This window comes from Eucyclogobius newberryi, unplaced genomic scaffold, assembly GCF_026437365.1.
Source record: "Eucyclogobius newberryi isolate DKJ021-1_F unplaced genomic scaffold, fEucNew1.0.hap1 SCAF_41, whole genome shotgun sequence".
Classification (NCBI taxonomy): domain Eukaryota; kingdom Metazoa; phylum Chordata; class Actinopteri; order Gobiiformes; family Gobiidae; genus Eucyclogobius; species Eucyclogobius newberryi.
This window is the reverse complement of record NW_027316068.1, coordinates 584,543-603,744: the sequence shown is the minus strand read 5'-3', so window position 1 is coordinate 603,744 and position 19,202 is coordinate 584,543. Positions and strand designations below refer to the sequence as shown.

At 43.0% G+C, this 19,202-nt stretch overlaps 6 non-coding genes across 6 annotated transcripts; all 6 read right to left on the bottom strand.

The window, feature by feature from the left end:
• Window positions 1-1,391: 1,391 nt before the first annotated feature.
• trnan-guu (transfer RNA asparagine (anticodon GUU)) lies at window positions 1,392-1,465 on the bottom strand. Its single transcript has one exon. It is a non-coding gene; the product is annotated as a tRNA-Asn (tRNA).
• A 419-nt stretch (window positions 1,466-1,884) lies between these two features.
• On the bottom strand, window positions 1,885-1,975 carry trnar-ucu (transfer RNA arginine (anticodon UCU)). Its single transcript is given in 2 exon segments — window positions 1,885-1,920; window positions 1,939-1,975. It is a non-coding gene; the product is annotated as a tRNA-Arg (tRNA).
• Window positions 1,976-3,815: 1,840 nt separating this feature from the next.
• On the bottom strand, window positions 3,816-3,889 carry trnan-guu (transfer RNA asparagine (anticodon GUU)). Its single transcript has one exon. It is a non-coding gene; the product is annotated as a tRNA-Asn (tRNA).
• Window positions 3,890-6,240: 2,351 nt separating this feature from the next.
• Window positions 6,241-6,314, bottom strand: trnan-guu (transfer RNA asparagine (anticodon GUU)). Its single transcript has one exon. It is a non-coding gene; the product is annotated as a tRNA-Asn (tRNA).
• Window positions 6,315-15,925: 9,611 nt separating this feature from the next.
• On the bottom strand, window positions 15,926-15,999 carry trnan-guu (transfer RNA asparagine (anticodon GUU)). The gene has a single exon. It is a non-coding gene; the product is annotated as a tRNA-Asn (tRNA).
• Window positions 16,000-18,344: 2,345 nt separating this feature from the next.
• On the bottom strand, window positions 18,345-18,418 carry trnan-guu (transfer RNA asparagine (anticodon GUU)). The gene has a single exon. It is a non-coding gene; the product is annotated as a tRNA-Asn (tRNA).
• Window positions 18,419-19,202: the final 784 nt, after the last annotated feature.

Sequence of the window (19,202 nt, the reverse complement as noted above, 5' to 3'; positions counted from 1 at the left end):
TCACCTCCCCCAACCACGGCATCAACCCCCATCACTGAAGAAAGTTTGGAGAATGATGGTGTGTTTGATTTTCTGTAATTTTTTGTCTCTTCTCCCCCTGCCCTTGTGTATCCCATTCCCTTGCACTTGTGTGTGATGTTTGTCTGTACAATTATGTAAATATATGTAAATACTTGTAAGATGTTTTTGATAATAAAAGATAAAAAAAAAATTAAAATAATGGACAACTGAGTAGTAGTAGTAGGTTTGAAATGGGCCGGTAATTATTTAGCACTGTGGCATCAAGACTGCTCTTCTTTAAGAGAGGCTTAATGACCGCAGTTTTAAGGCTCTTGGGAATATTCCAGATCCAAGCGACATGTTGACTTTTTGAGTGATTGGAGCCAACAGACTGCTCACCGTAGACTTTAAAAATCTGGTAGACAATGCATAAAGGCAGCATGTAGTGGAACTCAGACTTGTGGTGATCTCTTGGACAGTTTTGTCAGCCAAAAATGCAAAATGGGTTAACTCCAGTTGTCTAGCTGGCTGCGTGCTTGTTATCTGCAAATAATGGTATTTTTAATGTTCTGAACTGAGTCTTGCAAAGAAGACTGCAAACTCATTGCACCTGGAGAAATACAGAAACCATCAGACAAAGTAACATTTACCACACTGTAATTTGAAATGTTAACCCGCTTTGTCATTAGCAGGTCCAGAGTGTGCCCTTTGCCCTTGGTGGGGCCACTCAGGTGCGGAGTAAGACCAAAGCTTCTGAGGACAGCGCCAAGCTCTTTAGAAGAAGACGAGGTTGAGCGGGGCGTGAAGGAAGGAAGGAACAGTCACTCACGTACGGGAAACTCCTACCAAGCAGTGGCCAGCCTATAGCACACTGGGATTCTGTGGTAATTGAACCAAGTTTAGCAGTTCCTTTCATCAGTTAATAACACAAGCAGGCTTTCCTATTTACCAATGTAGATAACAGGGGTTACAACAGTGACTCTGGTGGGTCTCGAACTCACAGCCTTTGAATGCCTTTGCAACTTTTGTCTGATTCCCCTTTTTCACAAAAGAAAACAGTCATCCGAAAACGGTCTACATCAATCATTCCTTACCATCAAACTGAGAAACAAGGAGTGAAAAGAGTGCATTTACTCTGTTTATTCAGGGATACTGTTCAATCTATAATTGCAAAATAGCTCTTTCGGGTGATATGTTTTTCTGTACATGTAAACAACTGATTTGCTTGAAAGGCTATCATGAAGGCACTGCTGGGATTTACTAGACAGGCACTTTGACCAACTAAGCCACAGCGCCTCTAAAATGTTACTCCAACCTGTTTCAGGTAGATATTCAGCAAACAATGTTACCTCGTGGATTTTGCCTGCGATAGCTCTTCCAAAATAGCTTGTCGTCCCTGGGTGGGCTCGAACCACCAACCTCCCGGTTAACAGCCGAGCGCGCTGGCCAATTGCGCCACAGAGACATCCAGCCCAGTTGAAAAAATATTTGCGACTCGACAAGCCGCAACATCTTTTTTTTTTTAAAGCGAGCCAGCAACATTCGAAAGTTCAGCCCCTGTCCAATCAACTGTGTTTAATGGAGAGCGAGGGCATCAATCTTTCTACCTTTGAGCTAAATCCCCTGTACCAATGTAGCTATAAAAAAAACTGGAAGTCTTTCAATCAATCGACTCTCGCCAATTTATTGCGCACTCAATATACTGCAGTTAATCTGGATATTGAGGAAAAATTGCAAGATAATGTTATTTGACATGATGCAGATGTATTTGCTTACTTTTTCAAGCACACTTGGCAATAAACCTTGTTCAGCAGTGCCTTTTATGAGATAGTAAAGCGCGCAGACGTTCCATTGTAAAAAACAAAAATGTTCTCTCACCATTAGCGACTCTGGTGGGACTCCAACCCACAACCTTTGAAAGCCCTTGCAACTAATGCCTAGAAGTCCAATGCGCTATCCATTGCGCCACAGAGCCCATACGTCCTTGCGTGATGCTCATTTCCACAAACGCAAAACACGGTTTTCATCCAAAATGGGTCTACGTCAGTCATTCCTTGCCAACAAACTGAGAATCAAAAAGTGAAAAGAGTGCAGTTAATCTGTGTGTGCAGGGATACTTTTCCATCTCTTATTCCAATTTGTAACAGCAGCGCATTTTCTGTCATTGTAAACAATTTGCACGCCTGAATGGACAACTGTAACCCTCTCCATAGCCCGGTATACATTATATCTCAACAGGAACATCCATCTCCGTGACAATAAAACAGCAGAACCTTGGCCCATCTTCAAAGGACTCTTGGCCGCACACCTCCGACACCTCCACATGGCAGCAGAGCACCGGTTCATCACCCACCTCGTCCCCCACAACACCCTGATCCACCTTATACCCTCTGGAAACCTGGACATCATCTTCTGACCCCGGCATCACCTCCCCCAACCACGGCATCAACCCCCATCACTGAAGAAAGTTTGGAGAATGATGGTGTGTTTGATTTTCTGTAATTTTTTGTCTCTTCTCCCCCTGCCCTTGTGTATCCCATTCCCTTGCACTTGTGTGTGATGTTTGTCTGTACAATTATGTAAATATATGTAAATACTTGTAAGATGTTTTTGATAATAAAAGATAAAAAAAAAATTAAAATAATGGACAACTGAGTAGTAGTAGTAGGTTTGAAATGGGCCGGTAATTATTTAGCACTGTGGCATCAAGACTGCTCTTCTTTAAGAGAGGCTTAATGACCGCAGTTTTAAGGCTCTTGGGAATATTCCAGATCCAAGCAACATGTTGACTTTTTGAGTGAGTGGAGCCAACAGACTGCTCACCGTAGACTTTAAAAATCTAGTAGGCAATGCATAAAGGCAGCATGTAGTGGAACTCAGACTTGTGGTGATCTCTTGGACAGTTTTGTCAGCCAAAAATGCAAAATGGGTTAACTCCAGTTGTCTAGCTGGCTGCGTGCTTGTTATCTGCAAATAATGGTATTTTTAATGTTCTGAACTGAGTCTTGCAAAGAAGACTGCAAACTCATTGCACCTGGAGAAATACAGAAACCATCAGACAAAGTAACATTTACCACACTGTAATTTGAAATGTTAACCCGCTTTGTCATTAGCAGGTCCAGAGTGTGCCCTTTGCCCTTGGTGGGGCCACTCAGGTGCGGAGTAAGACCAAAGCTTCTGAGGACAGCGCCAAGCTCTTTAGAAGAAGACGAGGTTGAGCGGGGCGTGAAGGAAGGAAGGAACAGTCACTCACGTACGGGAAACTCCTACCAAGCAGTGGCCAGCCTATAGCACACTGGGATTCTGTGGTAATTGAACCAAGTTTAGCAGTTCCTTTCATCAGTTAATAACACAAGCAGGCTTTCCTATTTACCAATGTAGATAACAGGGGTTACAACAGTGACTCTGGTGGGTCTCGAACTCACAGCCTTTGAATGCCTTTGCAACTTTTGTCTGATTCCCCTTTTTCACAAAAGAAAACAGTCATCCGAAAACGGTCTACATCAATCATTCCTTACCATCAAACTGAGAAACAAGGAGTGAAAAGAGTGCATTTACTCTGTTTATTCAGGGATACTGTTCAATCTCTAATTGCAAAATAGCTCTTTCGGGTGATATGTTTTTCTGTACATGTAAACAACTGATTTGCTTGAAAGGCTATCATGAAGGCACTGCTGGGATTTACTAAACAGGCACTTTGACCAACTAAGCCACAGCGCCTCTAAAATGTTACTCCAACCTGTTTCAGGTAGATATTCAGCAAACAATGTTACCTCGTGGATTTTGCCTGCGATAGCTCTTCCAAAATAGCTTGTCGTCCCTGGGTGGGCTCGAACCACCAACCTCCCGGTTAACAGCCGAGCGCGCTGGCCAATTGCGCCACAGAGACATCCAGCCCAGTCGAAAAAATATTTGCGACTCGACAAGCCGCAACATCTTTTTTTTTTTAAAGCGAGCCAGCAACATTCGAAAGTTCAGCCCCTGTCCAATCAACTGTGTTTAATGGAGAGCGAGGGCATCAATCTTTCTACCTTTGAGCTAAATCCCCTGTACCAATGTAGCTATAAAAAAAACTGGAAGTCTTTCAATCAATCGACTCTCGCCAATTTATTGCGCACTCAATATACTGCAGTTAATCTGGATATTGAGGAAAAATTGCAAGATAATGTTATTTGACATGATGCAGATGTATTTGCTTACTTTTTCAAGCACACTTGGCAATAAACCTTGTTCAGCAGTGCCTTTTATGAGATAGTAAAGCGCGCAGACGTTCCATTGTAAAAAACAAAAATGTTCTCTCACCATTAGCGACTCTGGTGGGACTCCAACCCACAACTTTTGAAAGCCCTTGCAACTAATGCCTAGAAGTCCAATGCGCTATCCATTGCGCCACAGAGCCCATACGTCCTTGCGTGATGCTCATTTCCACAAACGCAAAACACGGTTTTCATCCAAAATGGGTCTACGTCAGTCATTCCTTGCCAACAAACTGAGAATCAAAAAGTGAAAAGAGTGCAGTTAATCTGTGTGTGCAGGGATACTTTTCCATCTCTTATTCCAATTTGTAACAGCAGCGCATTTTCTGTCATTGTAAACAATTTGCACGCCTGAATGGACAACTGTAACCCTCTCCATAGCCCGGTATACATTATATCTCAACAGGAACATCCATCTCCGTGACAATAAAACAGCAGAACCTTGGCCCATCTTCAAAGGACTCTTGGCCGCACACCTCCGACACCTCCACATGGCAGCAGAGCACCGGTTCATCACCCACCTCGTCCCCCACAACACCCTGATCCACCTTATACCCTCTGGAAACCTGGACATCATCTTCTGACCCCGGCATCACCTCCCCCAACCACGGCATCAACCCCCATCACTGAAGAAAGTTTGGAGAATGATGGTGTGTTTGATTTTCTGTAATTTTTTGTCTCTTCTCCCCCTGCCCTTGTGTATCCCATTCCCTTGCACTTGTGTGTGATGTTTGTCTGTACAATTATGTAAATATATGTAAATACTTGTAAGATGTTTTTGATAATAAAAGATAAAAAAAAAATTAAAATAATGGACAACTGAGTAGTAGTAGTAGGTTTGAAATGGGCCGGTAATTATTTAGCACTGTGGCATCAAGACTGCTCTTCTTTAAGAGAGGCTTAATGACCGCAGTTTTAAGGCTCTTGGGAATATTCCAGATCGAAGCAACATGTTGACTTTTTGAGTGAGTGGAGCCAACAGACTGCTCACCGTAGACTTTAAAAATCTAGTAGGCAATGCATAAAGGCAGCATGTAGTGGAACTCAGACTTGTGGTGATCTCTTGGACAGTTTTGTCAGCCAAAAATGCAAAATGGGTTAACTCCAGTTGTCTAGCTGGCTGCGTGCTTGTTATCTGCAAATAATGGTATTTTTAATGTTCTGAACTGAGTCTTGCAAAGAAGACTGCAAACTCATTGCACCTGGAGAAATACAGAAACCATCAGACAAAGTAACATTTACCACACTGTAATTTGAAATGTTAACCCGCTTTGTCATTAGCAGGTCCAGAGTGTGCCCTTTGCCCTTGGTGGGGCCACTCAGGTGCTGAGTAAGACCAAAGCTTCTGAGGACAGCGCCAAGCTCTTTAGAAGAAGACGAGGTTGAGCGGGGCGTGAAGGAAGGAAGGAACAGTCACTCACGTACGGGAAACTCCTACCAAGCAGTGGCCAGCATATAGCACACTGGGATTCTGTGGTAATTGAACCAAGTTTAGCAGTTCCTTTCATCAGTTAATAACACAAGCAGGCTTTCCTATTTACCAATGTAGATAACAGGGGTTACAACAGTGACTCTGGTGGGTCTCGAACTCACAGCCTTTGAATGCCTTTGCAACTTTTGTCTGATTCCCCTTTTTCACAAAAGCAAAACAGTCATCCGAAAACGGTCTACATCAATCATTCCTTACCATCAAACTGAGAAACAAGGAGTGAAAAGAGTGCATTTACTCTGTTTATTCAGGGATACTGTTCAATCTATAATTGCAAAATAGCTCTTTCAGGTGATATGTTTTTCTGTACATGTAAACAACTGATTTGCTTGAAAGGCTATCATGAAGGCACTGCTGGGATTTACTAGACAGGCACTTTGACCAACTAAGCCACAGCGCCTCTAAAATGTTACTCCAACCTGTTTCAGGTAGATATTCAGCAAACAATGTTACCTCGTGGATTTTGCCTGCGATAGCTCTTCCAAAATAGCTTGTCGTCCCTGGGTGGGCTCGAACCACCAACCTCCCGGTTAACAGCCGAGCGCGCTGGCCAATTGCGCCACAGAGACATCCAGCCCAGTCGAAAAAATATTTGCAACTTGACAAGCCGCAACATCTTTTTTTTTTTAAAGCGAGCCAGCAACATTCGAAAGTTCAGCCCCTGTCCAATCAACTGTGTTTAATGGAGAGCGAGGGCATCAATCTTTCTACCTTTGAGCTAAATCCCCTGTACCAATGTAGCTATAAAAAAAACTGGAAGTCTTTCAATCAATCGACTCTCGCCAATTTATTGCGCACTCAATATAATGCAGTTAATCTGGATATTGAGGAAAAATTGCAAGATAATGTTATTTGACATAATGCCGATGTATTTGCTTACTTTTTCAAGCACACTTGGCAATAAACCTCGTTCAGCAGTGCCTTTTATCAGATAGTAAAGCGCGCAGACGTTCCATTGTAAAAAACAAAAATGTTCTCTCACCATTAGCGACTCTAGTGGGACTCAACCCACAACCTTTGAAAGCCCTTGCAACTAATGCCTAGAAGTCCAATGCGCTATCCATTGCGCCACAGAGCCCATACATCCTTGCGTGATGCTCATTTCCACAAACGCAAAACACGGTTTTCATCCAAAATGGGTCTACGTCAGTCATTCCTTGCCAACAAACTGAGAATCAAAAAGTGAAAAGAGTGCAGTTAATCTGTGTGTGCAGGGATACTTTTCCATCTCTTATTCCAATTTGTAACAGCAGCGCATTTTCTGTCATTGTAAATAATTTGCACGCCTGAATGGACAACTGTAACCCTCTCCATAGCCCGGTATACATTATATCTCAACAGGAACATCCATCTCCGTGACAATAAAACAGCAGAACCTTGGCCCATCTTCAAAGGACTCTTGGCCGCACACCTCCGACACCTCCACATGGCAGCAGAGCACCGGTTCATCACCCACCTCATCCCCCACAACACCCTGATCCACCTTATACCCTCTGGAAACCTGGACATCATCTTCTGACCCCGGCATCACCCCCCCATCCACGGCATCACCCCCCATCACTGAAGAAAGTTTGAAGAATGATTGTGTGTTTGATTTTCTGTAATTTTTTGTCTCTTCTCCCCCTGCCCTTGTGTATCCCATTCCCTTGCACTTGTGTGTGATGTTTGTCTGTACAATTATGTAAATATATGTAAATACTTGTAAGATGTTTTTGATAATAAAAGATAAAAAAAATAAAATAATGGACAACTGAGTAGTAGTAGTAGGTTTGAGATGGGCCGGTAATTATTTAGCACTGTGGCATCAAGACTGCTCTTCTTTAAGAGAGGCTTAATGACCGCAGTTTTAAGGCTCTTGGGAATATTCCAGATCCAAGCGACATGTTGACTTTTTGAGTGATTGGAGCCAACAGACTGCTCACCGTAGACTTTAAAAATCTGGTAGACAATGCATAAAGGCAGCATGTAGTGGAACTCAGACTTGTGGTGATCTCTTGGACAGTTTTGTCAGCCAAAAATGCAAAATGGGTTAACTCCAGTTGTCTAGCTGGCTGCGTGCTTGTTATCTGCAAATAATGGTATTTTTAATGTTCTGAACTGAGTCTTGCAAAGAAGACTGCAAACTCATTGCACCTGGAGAAATACAGAAACCATCAGACAAAGTAACATTTACCACACTGTAATTTGAAATGTTAACCCGCTTTGTCATTAGCAGGTCCAGAGTGTGCCCTTTGCCCTTGGTGGGGCCACTCAGGTGCGGAGTAAGACCAAAGCTTCTGAGGACAGCGCCAAGCTCTTTAGAAGAAGACGAGGTTGAGCGGGGCGTGAAGGAAGGAAGGAACAGTCACTCACGTACGGGAAACTCCTACCAAGCAGTGGCCAGCCTATAGCACACTGGGATTCTGTGGTAATTGAACCAAGTTTAGCAGTTCCTTTCATCAGTTAATAACACAAGCAGGCTTTCCTATTTACCAATGTAGATAACAGGGGTTACAACAGTGACTCTGGTGGGTCTCGAACTCACAGCCTTTGAATGCCTTTGCAACTTTTGTCTGATTCCCCTTTTTCACAAAAGAAAACAGTCATCCGAAAACGGTCTACATCAATCATTCCTTACCATCAAACTGAGAAACAAGGAGTGAAAAGAGTGCATTTACTCTGTTTATTCAGGGATACTGTTCAATCTCTAATTGCAAAATAGCTCTTTCGGGTGATATGTTTTTCTGTACATGTAAACAACTGATTTGCTTGAAAGGCTATCATGAAAGCACTGCTGGGATTTGCTAGACAGGCACTTTGACCAACTAAGCCACAGCGCCTCTAAAGTGTTACTCCAACCTGTTTCAGGTAGATATTCAGCAAACAATGTTACCCCGTGGATTTTGGCTGCGATAGCTCTTCCAAAATAGCTTCTCGTCCCTGGGTGGGCTCAAACCACCAACCTCCCGGTTAACAGCCGAGCGCGCTGGCCAATTGCGCCACAGAGACATCCAGCCCAGTCGAAAAAATATTTGCGACTTGACAAGCCGCAACATCTTTTTTTTTTTAAAGCGAGCCAGCAACATTCGAAAGTTCAGCCCCTGTCCAATCAACTGTGTTTAATGGAGAGCGAGGGCATCAATCTTTCTACCTTTGAGCTAAATCCCCTGTACCAATGTAGCTATAAAAAAAACTGGAAGTCTTTCAATCAATCGACTCTCGCCAATTTATTGCGCACTCAATATACTGCAGTTAATCTGGATATTGAGGAAAAATTGCAAGATAATGTTATTTGACATAATGCCGATGTATTTGCTTACTTTTTCAAGCACACTTGGCAATAAACCTCGTTCAGCAGTGCCTTTTATCAGATAGTAAAGCGCGCAGACGTTCCATTGTAAAAAACAAAAATGTTCTCTCACCATTAGCGACTCTAGTGGGACTCAACCCACAACCTTTGAAAGCCCTTGCAACTAATGCCTAGAAGTCCAATGCGCTATCCATTGCGCCACAGAGCCCATACATCCTTGCGTGATGCTCATTTCCACAAACGCAAAACACGGTTTTCATCCAAAATGGGTCTACGTCAGTCAATCCTTGCCAACAAACTGAGAATCAAAAAGTGAAAAGAGTGCAGTTAATCTGTGTGTGCAGGGATACTTTTCCATCTCTTATTCCAATTTGTAACAGCAGCGCATTTTCTGTCATTGTAAATAATTTGCACGCCTGAATGGACAACTGTAACCCTCTCCATAGCCCGGTATACATTATATCTCAACAGGAACATCCATCTCCGTGACAATAAAACAGCAGAACCTTGGCCCATCTTCAAAGGACTCTTGGCCGCACACCTCCGACACCTCCACATGGCAGCAGAGCACCGGTTCATCACCCACCTCATCCCCCACAACACCCTGATCCACCTTATACCCTCTGGAAACCTGGACATCATCTTCTGACCCTGGCATCACCCCCCCATCCACGGCATCACCCCCCATCACTGAAGAAAGTTTGAAGAATGATTGTGTGTTTGATTTTCTGTAATTTTTTGTCTCTTCTCCCCCTGCCCTTGTGTATCCCATTCCCTTGCACTTGTGTGTGATGTTTGTCTGTACAATTATGTAAATATATGTAAATACTTGTAAGATGTTTTTGATAATAAAAGATAAAAAAAATAAAATAATGGACAACTGAGTAGTAGTAGTAGGTTTGAGATGGGCCAGTAATTATTTAGCACTGTGGCATCAAGACTGCTCTTCTTTAAGAGAGGCTTAATGACCGCAGTTTTAAGGCTCTTGGGAATATTCCAGATCCAAGCGACATGTTGACTTTTTGAGTGATTGGAGCCAACAGACTGCTCACCGTAGACTTTAAAAATCTGGTAGACAATGCATAAAGGCAGCATGTAGTGGAACTCAGACTTGTGGTGATCTCTTGGACAGTTTTGTCAGCCAAAAATGCAAAATGGGTTAACTCCAGTTGTCTAGCTGGCTGCGTGCTTGTTATCTGCAAATAATGGTATTTTTAATGTTCTGAACTGAGTCTTGCAAAGAAGACTGCAAACTCATTGCACCTGGAGAAATACAGAAACACATCAGACAAAGTAACATTTACCACACTGTAATTTGAAATGTTAACCCGCTTTGTCATTAGCAGGTCCAGAGTGTGCCCTTTGCCCTTGGTGGGGCCACTCAGGTGCGGAGTAAGACCAAAGCTTCTGAGGACAGCGCCAAGCTCTTTAGAAGAAGACGAGGTTGAGCGGGGCGTGAAGGAAGGAAGGAACAGTCACTCACGTACGGGAAACTCCTACCAAGCAGTGGCCAGCCTATAGCACACTGGGATTCTGTGGTAATTGAACCAAGTTTAGCAGTTCCTTTCATCAGTTAATAACACAAGCAGGCTTTCCTATTTACCAATGTAGATAACAGGGGTTACAACAGTGACTCTGGTGGGTCTCGAACTCACAGCCTTTGAATGCCTTTGCAACTTTTGTCTGATTCCCCTTTTTCACAAAAGAAAACAGTCATCCGAAAACGGTCTACATCAATCATTCCTTACCATCAAACTGAGAAACAAGGAGTGAAAAGAGTGCATTTACTCTGTTTATTCAGGGATACTGTTCAATCTATAATTGCAAAATAGCTCTTTGGGGTGATATGTTTTTCTGTACATGTAAACAACTGATTTGCTTGAAAGGCTATCATGAAGGCACTGCTGGGATTTACTAGACAGGCACTTTGACCAACTAAGCCACAGCGCCTCTAAAATGTTACTCCAACCTGTTTCAGGTAGATATTCAGCAAACAATGTTACCTCGTGGATTTTGCCTGCGATAGCTCTTCCAAAATAGCTTGTCGTCCCTGGGTGGGCTCGAACCACCAACCTCCCGGTTAACAGCCGAGCGCGCTGGCCAATTGCACCACAGAGACATCCTGCCCAGTTTAAAAAATATTTGCGACTCGACAAGCCGCAACATCTTTTTTTTTTAAAGCGAGCCAGCAACATTCGAAAGTTCAGCCCCTGTCCAATCAACTGTGTTTAATGGAGAGCGAGGGCATCAATCTTTCTACCTTTGAGCTAAATCCCCTGTACCAATGTAGCTATAAAAAAAAACTGGAAGTCTTTCAATCAATCGACTCTCGCCAATTTATTGCGCACTCAATATACTGCAGTTAATCTGGATATTGAGGAAAAATTGCAAGATAATGTTATTTGACATAATGCCGATGTATTTGCTTACTTTTTCAAGCACACTTGGCAATAAACCTCGTTCAGCAGTGCTTTTTATCAGATAGTAAAGCGCGCAGACGTTCCATTGTAAAAAACAAAAATGTTCTCTCAATATTAGCGACTCTAGTGGGACTCAACCCACAACCTTTGAAAGCCCTTGCAACTAATGCCTAGAAGTCCAACGCGCTATCCATTGCGCCACAGAGCCCATACATCCTTGCGTGATGCTCATTTCCACAAACGCAAAACACGGTTTTCATCCAAAATGGGTCTACGTCAGTCATTCCTTGCCAACAAACTGAGAATCAAAAAGTGAAAAGAGTGCAGTTAATCTGTGTGTGCAGGGATACTTTTCCATCTCTTATTCCAATTTGTAACAGCAGCGCATTTTCTGTCATTGTAAACAATTTGCACGCCTGAATGGACAACTGTAACCCTCTCCATAGCCCGGTATACATTATATCTTAACAGGAACATCCATCTCCGTGACAATAAAACAGCAGAACCTTGGCCCATCTTCAAAGGACTCTTGGCCGCACACCTCCGACACCTCCACATGGCAGCAGAGCACCGGTTCATCACCCACCTCGTCCCCCACAACACCCTGATCCACCTTATACCCTCTGGAAACCTGGACATCATCTTCTGACCCCGGCATCACCCCCCCCAACCACGGCATCAACCCCCATCACTGAAGAAAGTTTGAAGAATGATTGTGTGTTTGATTTTCTGTAATTTTTTGTCTCTTCTCCCCCTGCCCTTGTGTATCCCATTCCCTTGCACTTGTGTGTGATGTTTGTCTGTACAATTATGTAAATATATGTAAATACTTGTAAGATGTTTTTGATAATAAAAGATAAAAAAATTAAAATAATGGACAACTGAGTAGTAGTAGTAGGTTTGAAATGGGCCGGTAATTATTTAGCACTGTGGCATCAAGACTGCTCTTCTTTAAGAGAGGCTTAATGACCGCAGTTTTAAGGCTCTTGGGAATATTCCAGATCCAAGCAACATGTTGACTTTTTGAGTGATTGGAGCCAACAGACTGCTCACCGTAGACTTTAAAAATCTAGTAGGCAATGCATAAAGGCAGCATGTAGTGGAACTCAGACTTGTGGCGATCTCTTGGACAGTTTTGTCAGCCAAAAATGCAAAATGGGTTAACTCCAGTTGTCTAGCTGGCTGCGTGCTTGTTATCTGCAAATAATGGTATTTTTAATGTTCTGAACTGAGTCTTGCAAAGAAGACTGGAAACTCATTGCACCTGGAGAAATACAGAAACCATCAGACAAAGTAACATTTACCACACTGTAATTTGAAATGTTAACCCGCTTTGTCATTAGCAGGTCCAGAGTGTGCCCTTTGCCCTTGGTGGGGCCACTCAGGTGCTGAGTAAGACCAAAGCTTCTGAGGACAGCGCCAAGCTCTTTAGAAGAAGACGAGGTTGAGCGGGGCGTGAAGGAAGGAAGGAACAGTCACTCACGTACGGGAAACTTCTACCAAGCAGTGGCCAGCCTATAGCACACTGGGATTCTGTGGTAATTGAACCAAGTTTAGCAGTTCCTTTCATCAGTTAATAACACAAGCAGGCTTTCCTATTTACCAATGTAGATAACAGGGGTTACAACAGTGACTCTGGTGGGTCTCGAACTCACAGCCTTTGAATGCCTTTGCAACTTTTGTCTGATTCCCCTTTTTCACAAAAGCAAAACAGTCATCCGAAAACGGTATACATCAATCATTCCTTACCATCAAACTGAGAAACAAGGAGTGAAAAGAGTGCATTTACTCTGTTTATTCAGGGATACTGTTCAATCTATAATTGCAAAATAGCTCTTTGGGGTGATATGTTTTTCTGTACATGTAAACAACTGATTTGCTTGAAAGGCTATCATGAAGGCACTGCTGGGATTTACTAGACAGGCACTTTGACCAACTAAGCCACAGCGCCTCTAAAATGTTACTCCAACCTGTTTCAGGTAGATATTCAGCAAACAATGTTACCTCGTGGATTTTGCCTGCGATAGCTCTTCCAAAATAGCTTGTCGTCCCTGGGTGGGCTCGAACCACCAACCTCCCGGTTAACAGCCGAGCGCTCTGGCCAATTGCACCACAGAGACATCCAGCCCAGTTGAAAAAATATTTGCGACTCGGCAAGCCGCAACATCTTTTTTTTTTAAAGCGAGCCAGCAACATTCGAAAGTTCAGCCCCTGTCCAATCAACTGTGTTTAATGGAGAGCGAGGGCATCAATCTTTCTACCTTTGAGCTAAATCCCCTGTACCAATGTAGCTATAAAAAAAAACTGGAAGTCTTTCAATCAATCGACTCTCGCCAATTTATTGCGCACTCAATATACTGCAGTTAATCTGGATATTGAGGAAAAATTGCAAGATAATGTTATTTGACATAATGCCGATGTATTTGCTTACTTTTTCAAGCACACTTGGCAATAAACCTCGTTCAGCAGTGCTTTTTATCAGATAGTAAAGCGCGCAGACGTTCCATTGTAAAAAACAAAAATGTTCTCTCACCATTAGCGACTCTAGTGGGACTCAACCCACAACCTTTGAAAGCCCTTGCAACTAATGCCTAGAAGTCCAATGCGCTATCCATTGCGCCACAGAGCCCATACATCCTTGCGTGATGCTCATTTCCACAAACGCAAAACACGGTTTTCATCCAAAATGGGTCTACGTCAGTCATTCCTTGCCAACAAACTGAGAATCAAAAAGTGAAAAGAGTGCAGTTAATCTGTGTGTGCAGGGATACTTTTCCATCTCTTATTCCAATTTGTAACAGCAGCGCATTTTCTGTCATTGTAAACAATTTGCACGCCTGAATGGACAACTGTAACCCTCTCCATAGCCCGGTATACATTATATCTCAACAGGAACATCCATCTCCGTGACAATAAAACAGCAGAACCTTGGCCCATCTTCAAAGGACTCTTGGCCGCACACCTCCGACACCTCCACATGGCAGCAGAGCACCGGTTCATCACCCACCTCGTCCCCCACAACACCCTGATCCACCTTATACCCTCTGGAAACCTGGACATCATCTTCTGACCCCGGCATCACCCTCCCCAACCACGGCATCAACCCCCATCACTGAAGAAAGTTTGGAGAATGATGGTGTGTTTGATTTTCTGTAATTTTTTGTCTCTTCTCCCCCTGCCCTTGTGTATCCCATTCCCTTGCACTTGTGTGTGATGTTTGTCTGTACAATTATGTAAATATATGTAAATACTTGTAAGATGTTTTTGATAATAAAAGATAAAAAAAAAAAATAAAATAATGGACAACTGAGTAGTAGTAGTAGGTTTGAAATGGGCCGGTAATTATTTAGCACTGTGGCATCAAGACTGCTCTTCTTTAAGAGAGGCTTAATGACCGCAGTTTTAAGGCTCTTGGGAATATTCCAGATCCAAGCAACATGTTGACTTTTTGAGTGAGTGGAGCCAACAGACTGCTCACTGTAGACTTTAAAAATCTAGTAGGCAATGCATAAAGGCAGCATGTAGTGGAACTCAGACTTGTGGTGATCTCTTGGACAGTTTTGTCAGCCAAAAATGCAAAATGGGTTAACTCCAGTTGTCTAGCTGGCTGCGTGCTTGTTATCCGCAAATAATGGTATTTTTAATGTTCTGAACTGAGTCTTGCAAAGAAGACTGCAAACTCATTGCACCTGGAGAAATACAGAAACCATCAGACAAAGTAACATTTACCACACTGTAATTTGAAATGTTAACCCGCTTTGTCATTAGCAGGTCCAGAGTGTGCCCTTTGCCCTTGGTGGGGCCACTCAGGTGCTGAGTAAGACCAAAGCTTCTGAGGACAGCGCCAAGCTCTTTAGAAGAAGACGCGGTTGAGCGGGGCGTGAAGGAAGGAAGGAACAGTCACTCACGTACGGGAAACTCCTACCAAGCAGTGGCCAGCATATAGCACACTGGGATTCTGTGGTAATTGAACCAAGTTTAGCAGTTCCTTTCATCAGTTAATAACACAAGCAGGCTTTCCTATTTACCAATGTAGATAACAGGGGTTACAACAGTGACTCTGGTGGGTCTCGAACTCACAGCCTTTGAATGCCTTTGCAACTTTTGTCTGATTCCCCTTTTTCACAAAAGCAAAACAGTCATCCGAAAACGGTCTACATCAATCATTCCTTACCATCAAACTGAGAAACAAGGAGTGAAAAGAGTGCATTTACTCTGTTTATTCAGGGATACTGTTCAATCTATAATTGCAAAATAGCTCTTTCAGGTGATATGTTTTTCTGTACATGTAAACAACTGATTTGCTTGAAAGGCTATCATGAAGGCACTGCTGGGATTTACTAGACAGGCACTTTGACCAACTAAGCCACAGCGCCTCTAAAATGTTACTCCAACCTGTTTCAGGTAGATATTCAGCAAACAATGTTACCTCGTGGATTTTGCCTGCGATAGCTCTTCCAAAATAGCTTGTCGTCCCTGGGTGGGCTCGAACCACCAACCTCCCGGTTAACAGCCGAGCGCGCTGGCCAATTGCGCCACAGAGACATCCAGCCCAGTCTAAAAAATATTTGCGACTTGACAAGCCGCAACATCTTTTTTTTTTTAAAGCGAGCCAGCAACATTCGAAAGTTCAGCCCCTGTCCAATCAACTGTGTTTAATGGAGAGCGAGGGCATCAATCTTTCTACCTTTGAGCTAAATCCCCTGTACCAATGTAGCTATAAAAAAAACTGGAAGTCTTTCAATCAATCGACTCTCGCCAATTTATTGCGCACTCAATATACTGCAGTTAATCTGGATATTGAGGAAAAATTGCAAGATAATGTTATTTGACATAATGCCGATGTATTTGCTTACTTTTTCAAGCACACTTGGCAATAAACCTCGTTCAGCAGTGCCTTTTATCAGATAGTAAAGCGCGCAGACGTTCCATTGTAAAAAACAAAAATGTTCTCTCACCATTAGCGACTCTAGTGGGACTCAACCCACAACCTTTGAAAGCCCTTGCAACTAATGCCTAGAAGTCCAATGCGCTATCCATTGCGCCACAGAGCCCATACATCCTTGCGTGATGCTCATTTCCACAAACGCAAAACACGGTTTTCATCCAAAATGGGTCTACGTCAGTCATTCCTTGCCAACAAACTGAGAATCAAAAAGTGAAAAGAGTGCAGTTAATCTGTGTGTGCAGGGATACTTTTCCATCTCTTATTCCAATTTGTAACAGCAGCGCATTTTCTGTCATTGTAAATAATTTGCACGCCTGAATGGACAACTGTAACCCTCTCCATAGCCCGGTATACATTATATCTCAACAGGAACATCCATCTCCGTGACAATAAAACAGCAGAACCTTGGCCCATCTTCAAAGGACTCTTGGCCGCACACCTCCGACACCTCCACATGGCAGCAGAGCACCGGTTCATCACCCACCTCATCCCCCACAACACCCTGATCCACCTTATACCCTCTGGAAACCTGGACATCATCTTCTGACCCCGGCATCACCCCCCCATCCACGGCATCACCCCCCATCACTGAAGAAAGTTTGAAGAATGATTGTGTGTTTGATTTTCTGTAATTTTTTGTCTCTTCTCCCCCTGCCCTTGTGTATCCCATTCCCTTGCACTTGTGTGTGATGTTTGTCTGTACAATTATGTAAATATATGTAAATACTTGTAAGATGTTTTTGATAATAAAAGATAAAAAAAATAAAATAATGGACAACTGAGTAGTAGTAGTAGGTTTGAGATGGGCCGGTAATTATTTAGCACTGTGGCATCAAGACTGCTCTTCTTTAAGAGAGGCTTAATGACCGCAGTTTTAAGGCTCTTGGGAATATTCCAGATCCAAGCGACATGTTGACTTTTTGAGTGATTGGAGCCAACAGACTGCTCACCGTAGACTTTAAAAATCTGGTAGACAATGCATAAAGGCAGCATGTAGTGGAACTCAGACTTGTGGTGATCTCTTGGACAGTTTTGTCAGCCAAAAATGCAAAATGGGTTAACTCCAGTTGTCTAGCTGGCTGCGTGCTTGTTATCTGCAAATAATGGTATTTTTAATGTTCTGAACTGAGTCTTGCAAAGAAGACTGCAAACTCATTGCACCTGGAGAAATACAGAAACCATCAGACAAAGTAACATTTACCACACTGTAATTTGAAATGTTAACCCGCTTTGTCATTAGCAGGTCCAGAGTGTGCCCTTTGCCCTTGGTGGGGCCACTCAGGTGCGGAGTAAGACCAAAGCTTCTGAGGACAGCGCCAAGCTCTTTAGAAGAAGACGAGGTTGAGCGGGGCGTGAAGGAAGGAAGGAACAGTCACTCACGTACGGGAAACTCCTACCAAGCAGTGGCCAGCCTATAGCACACTGGGATTCTGTGGTAATTGAACCAAGTTTAGCAGTTCCTTTCATCAGTTAATAACACAAGCAGGCTTTCCTATTTACCAATGTAGATAACAGGGGTTACAACAGTGACTCTGGTGGGTCTCGAACTCACAGCCTTTGAATGCCTTTGCAACTTTTGTCTGATTCCCCTTTTTCACAAAAGAAAACAGTCATCCGAAAACGGTCTACATCAATCATTCCTTACCATCAAACTGAGAAACAAGGAGTGAAAAGAGTGCATTTACTCTGTTTATTCAGGGATACTGTTCAATCTATAATTGCAAAATAGCTCTTTCAGGTGATATGTTTTTCTGTACATGTAAACAACTGATTTGCTTGAAAGGCTATCATGAAGGCACTGCTGGGATTTACTAGACAGGCACTTTGACCAACTAAGCCACAGCGCCTCTAAAATGTTACTCCAACCTGTTTCAGGTAGATATTCAGCAAACAATGTTACCTCGTGGATTTTGCCTGCGATAGCTCTTCCAAAATAGCTTGTCGTCCCTGGGTGGGCTCGAACCACCAACCTCCCGGTTAACAGCCGAGCGCGCTGGCCAATTGCGCCACAGAGACATCCAGCCCAGTCTAAAAAATATTTGCGACTTGACAAGCCGCAACATCTTTTTTTTTTTAAAGCGAGCCAGCAACATTCGAAAGTTCAGCCCCTGTCCAATCAACTGTGTTTAATGGAGAGCGAGGGCATCAATCTTTCTACCTTTGAGCTAAATCCCCTGTACCAATGTAGCTATAAAAAAAACTGGAAGTCTTTCAATCAATCGACTCTCGCCAATTTATTGCGCACTCAATATACTGCAGTTAATCTGGATATTGAGGAAAAATTGCAAGATAATGTTATTTGACATAATGCCGATGTATTTGCTTACTTTTTCAAGCACACTTGGCAATAAACCTCGTTCAGCAGTGCCTTTTATCAGATAGTAAAGCGCGCAGACGTTCCATTGTAAAAAACAAAAATGTTCTCTCACCATTAGCGACTCTAGTGGGACTCAACCCACAACCTTTGAAAGCCCTTGCAACTAATGCCTAGAAGTCCAATGCGCTATCCATTGCGCCACAGAGCCCATACATCCTTGCGTGATGCTCATTTCCACAAACGCAAAACACGGTTTTCATCCAAAATGGGTCTACGTCAGTCATTCCTTGCCAACAAACTGAGAATCAAAAAGTGAAAAGAGTGCAGTTAATCTGTGTGTGCAGGGATACTTTTCCATCTCTTATTCCAATTTGTAACAGCAGCGCATTTTCTGTCATTGTAAATAATTTGCACGCCTGAATGGACAACTGTAACCCTCTCCATAGCCCGGTATACATTATATCTCAACAGGAACATCCATCT